The sequence below is a fragment of the Schistocerca americana genome, chromosome 6 (genome assembly GCF_021461395.2).
Source record: "Schistocerca americana isolate TAMUIC-IGC-003095 chromosome 6, iqSchAmer2.1, whole genome shotgun sequence".
NCBI classification, from domain to species: Eukaryota; Metazoa; Arthropoda; class Insecta; order Orthoptera; family Acrididae; genus Schistocerca; species Schistocerca americana.
In genome coordinates, this window is record NC_060124.1 from 289779580 (window position 1) to 289784579 (window position 5000).

At 53.2% G+C, this 5000-nt stretch overlaps 1 non-coding gene across 1 annotated transcript in view; it reads right to left on the minus strand.

Moving 5' to 3' along the window:
* LOC124620978 overlaps positions 1-768 on the minus strand; it is a 1910-nt gene extending 1142 nt beyond the window's left edge. Inside the window, exon 1 of the ribosomal RNA XR_006980474.1 lies at positions 1-768. This exon is cut by the window's left edge and continues 1142 nt beyond it. This is a non-coding gene — a ribosomal RNA (small subunit ribosomal RNA).
* Between the last annotated feature and the right edge of the window lie 4232 nt (positions 769-5000).

Genomic DNA, 5000 nt, shown 5'->3' on the forward strand with positions numbered 1-5000 from the left:
ACGAGCACGCACGAGGCGCGTCGCACGCCTTCAGCTCGCCCCACCGGCAGGACGTCCCACGATACATGCCAGTTAAACACCGACGGGCGGTGAACCAACAGCGTGGGACACAAATCCAACTACGAGCTTTTTAACCGCAACAACTTTAATATACGCTATTGGAGCTGGAATTACCGCGGCTGCTGGCACCAGACTTGCCCTCCAATAGATACTCGTTAAAGGATTTAAAGTGTACTCATTCCGATTACGGGGCCTCGGATGAGTCCCGTATCGTTATTTTTCGTCACTACCTCCCCGTGCCGGGAGTGGGTAATTTGCGCGCCTGCTGCCTTCCTTGGATGTGGTAGCCGTTTCTCAGGCTCCCTCTCCGGAATCGAACCCTGATTCCCCGTTACCCGTTACAACCATGGTAGGCGCAGAACCTACCATCGACAGTTGATAAGGCAGACATTTGAAAGATGCGTCGCCGGTACGAGGACCGTGCGATCAGCCCAAAGTTATTCAGAGTCACCAAGGCAAACGGACCGGACGAGCCGACCGATTGGTTTTGATCTAATAAAAGCGTCCCTTCCATCTCTGGTCGGGACTCTGTTTGCATGTATTAGCTCTAGAATTACCACAGTTATCCAAGTAACGTGGGTACGATCTAAGGAACCATAACTGATTTAATGAGCCATTCGCGGTTTCACCTTAATGCGGCTTGTACTGAGACATGCATGGCTTAATCTTTGAGACAAGCATATGACTACTGGCAGGATCAACCAGGGAGCTGCGTCAACTAGAGCTGAGCAGCCGGCCGCCCGGGAGTGTGTCCCGGGGGCCCGCGCGAACACGCAAGCGTCCGCTCAATTATTCTGCAAACAGGAGGAGGCTGAGCTCCCCTGCACAACACACCTCGAAACCCTCTCAGGTCCCGGCGGCGCGCAGCGCCGTCCTAAGTACTTGGTCGGGTTCGAGAGAGGCGCAATCGCCCGGAGTTTGGCGAGTAGACGCTTTAGGTGCGACCACCCGTGCTCCCAACTGAGCTTGCCGCTGCCGACAGAGGCCCGGGAGCGTGCTGTCGTGGCATTGCCGGCGGGAGACAACACGCGCCACCTACGGTGGCCGGCAGCTCCAACGCCAGCGCCACAGAAGGACAAAAGCCCCACTTGGGTGCCGAAGCGAACTCTCCCAGCACAGCGCACGCGCCAACACGTCCGCACAGCTGCGATACAAACCACCTGCGAGAACCGCAGAGGCGACCGAGCAGCAGACGGCGTCGCGGCGCCGAGCGCCGGGCGGCGGCGCATCCTCAGCGCACACAGTCCTCAATCGGACCAGCACACTGCAGATGTCCACCGCGCTTCGCACCGGGCCCGCGAGGACCTACTTTGGCCGCACGGCGCCGCGTGCAGGGTGCGCCGGCGCGCAGCTGCGCCGCCTGCCGCCTCCGTCGGCCGGCGCGCCTGCCACTGGCCGCCCCCACCAGCCGGCTGTAGCGCGTGCGCCCACGCACCGCGCGGCCAGCACGCCGGGAGGCCCCCCCTCACCGGCCGGGGACGGTCCCACCCAGCCACCGCCGCGTATCGCTTCACACCCACATGCCATTCACGTTCGTGGGCATGGTGGGTATCGCTGAAACAACCGGTTGGTAGCTCAACCGATCGTCGCCATCACTGATTCACCTCTAGCGAGAACAACCGCACCACAACGGTTTACCAGTTGTTCATTTGCGTAACGTCACCAGCAAACGTAGACGTCCATCGCCATTTGCAAATTCAACGATTGTTGCATGCCTGTGTCAGGTGTCACGACACACTATGTCTGCCCACATACACGCAACAACATGTGCACGCTTCGCGAACACGTGGAAGGTGGCCCCCGTACGTATGCGATGTCCATTGCGCGAACGACTGTCAACCGGCCTCTGTCGCATGTCGCAGATGTGGCACGCAGTGCACCATGCTATCACGGTGTGTGAGAAGAGACGACTACGTCTGACAACACGCGCCACTACATCAACAGACGGCTCATGCTGATCGCCATCCACGGCATACCATACTGCAATCCAGCTCTTATAGGGAGACGACACGTAGCTGAGTGCACAATATTTGGACCGTATGGTTCGCCGTTGTTGGCGCAGTCGTGGTACGGTCAAACATGTACCACGATGTATCATTCAGTACATGAGGACCAATGTGCAGTACAGTGTGTGATTTGGACGTACAACATCAGCGGACAGTTGACACAAGCCGTACCACAACGTAGGCTGTGCTTCGCCATGCGAATGCCAATGAACAACTGCGAAGGGCATTGAGCATGTACGTCCTGCTGCCATCCGCATTACAGTGTATAGCTGCAAGGTGTTTAACATGAAGCGATACTCTGGGGACCGGGCAGTGCGAGTAGCAAACTATATTGCGGGGGTTGCAGTTAGGCAACACTACACTAATTTAACGCGTCGTATGACAATTACAGAGCAGGTTAAGGCCCAACGTGTGTTGGGTTAAGGCCCAACGTGTGTTGGGTTAAGGCCCAACGTGTGTTGGGTTAAGGCCCAACGTGTGTTGGGTTAAGGCCCAACGTGTGTTGGGTTAAGGCCCAACGTGTGTTGGGTTAAGGCCCAACGTGTGTTGGGTTAAGGCCCAACGTGTGTTGGGTTAAGGCCCAACGTGTGTTGGGTTAAGGCCCAACGTGTGTTGGGTTAAGGCCCAACGTGTGTTGGGTTAAGGCCCAACGTGTGTTGGGTTAAGGCCCAACGTGTGTTGGGTTAAGGCCCAACGTGTGTTGGGTTAAGGCCCAACGTGTGTTGGGTTAAGGCCCAACGTGTGTTGGGTTAAGGCGCAACGTGGGTTGGGTTAAGGCGCAACGTGGGTTAGGTTAAGGCGCAACGTGGGTTAGGTTAAGGCGCAACGTGGGTTAGGTTAAGGCGCAACGTGGGTTAGGTTAAGGCGCAACGTGGGTTAGGTTAAGGCGCAACGTGGGTTAGGTTAAGGCGCAACGTGGGTTAGGTTAAGGCGCAACGTGCGTTAGGTTAAGGCGCAACGTGGGTTAGGTTAAGGCGCAATATAGGTTACGTTAAGGCGCAATATAGGTTAGGTTAAGGCGCAATATAGGTTAGGTTAAGGCGCAATATAGGTTACGTTAAGGCGCAATATAGGTTAGGTTAAGGCGCAATATAGGTTAGGTTAAGGCGCAACGTGGGTTAGGTTAAGGCGCAACGTGCGTTAGGTTAAGGCGCAACGTGGGTTAGGTTAAGGCGCAATATAGGTTAGGTTAAGGCGCAATATAGGTTAGGTTAAGGCGCAATATAGGTTACGTTAAGGCGCAATATAGGTTAGGTTAAGGCGCAATATAGGTTAGGTTAAGGCGCAATATAGGTTAGGTTAAGGCGCAACGTGGGTTAGGTTAAGGCGCAACGTGGGTTAGGTTAAGGCGCAACGTGGGTTAGGTTAAGGCGCAACGTGGGTTAGGTTAAGGCGCAACGTGGGTTAGGTTAAGGCGCAACGTGGGTTAGGTTAAGGCGCAACGTGGGTTAGGTTAAGGCGCAACGTGGGTTAGGTTAAGGCACAATATGGGTTAGGTTAAGGCACAATATGGGTTAGGTTAAGGCACAATATGGGTTAGGTTAAGGCACAATATGGGTTAGGTTAAGGCACAATATGGGTTAGGTTAAGGCACAATATGGGTTAGGTTAAGGCACAATATGGGTTAGGTTAAGGCACAATATGGGTTAGGTTAAGGCACAATATGGGTTAGGTTAAGGCACAATATGGGTTAGGTTAAGGCACAATATGGGTTAGGTTAAGGCACAATATGGGTTAGGTTAAGGCACAATATGGGTTAGGTTAAGGCACAATATGGGTTAGGTTAAGGCACAATATGGGTTAGGTTAAGGCACAATATGGGTTAGGTTAAGGCACAATATGGGTTAGGTTAAGGCACAATATGGGTTAGGTTAAGGCACAATATGGGTTAGGTTAAGGCACAATATGGGTTAGGTTAAGGTACAATATGGGTTAGGTTAAGGTACAATATGGGTTAGGTTAAGGTACAATATGGGTTAGGTTAAGGTACAATATGGGTTAGGTTAAGGTACAATATGGGTTAGGTTAAGGTACAATATGGGTTAGGTTAAGGTACACATTGTTGTAAGGAAAGGTGTATTGGGGGGGGGGGGGGGGGGGGGCGGCGGCGGCGGCCGGTTTGTTGATTGTGATTATAGTAAGTGGATGCCTGCGGCATCATCTGATTTGCCACGTCAGGATGCACCTTTGGCTCATGACAGGCGGCGCTCTGATTCCATGCTTGTGGCAGACCTGTGTCTTTCATTCCTGCCATTGTTTGTGTGCTGTGACAGGAGGCAGTATTGTGATGTTGGGTGTACCCCTGTGTAGGACATGTGTGGGTGTTGGTGGCTTAGCTGAGCAATGGTGGTTGTCGGAAGGGTGGGATATTCTGTTTTGTGAGTGGACCTCCCGGTCTGGTTATGATAGTGTGGATTGTCTAATGTGGCGGAGAGGATGCACTGGGTGTTGTTCCATGCTGGTGCTTACATATTGTCTCTGTGCCTGTTACAGGCAGAGAGTAGTGCGTGATAAGAGTGTCTGGTTGACGTGTGGTTGTGATTGTGAGCAGAGTCTTTCAGCATGTATACGGACAGTTGTATACATTATCTGTATTTTGATGGCTCTATCTATTACTAATCAGCGCCGTGTATACGTTTCATCCGGTTCCAGTCGAAACTGTTGTATCTCTGTACATTAGTGACACGGCGAGGCCGCCATGTAGTTACTCGTCTCGGCAGCTTCCACCGGTGTATGGCAAATGATTATAAGGAATCAGTCTAGTCGTCAATACGGATAGTGTGACGTCACATGTTGGGGTGGGGGACGCTGCGCCCTTCCGGTGGGTCATGGCCTAGAAAGACTCTTCCCACGCAGGGGGGCTTGGATTGTCATTGACTCTTCCGAGTAATATACTTGCCGTACGTTTTTGCGACTGCGAGTGCAACGCTCACC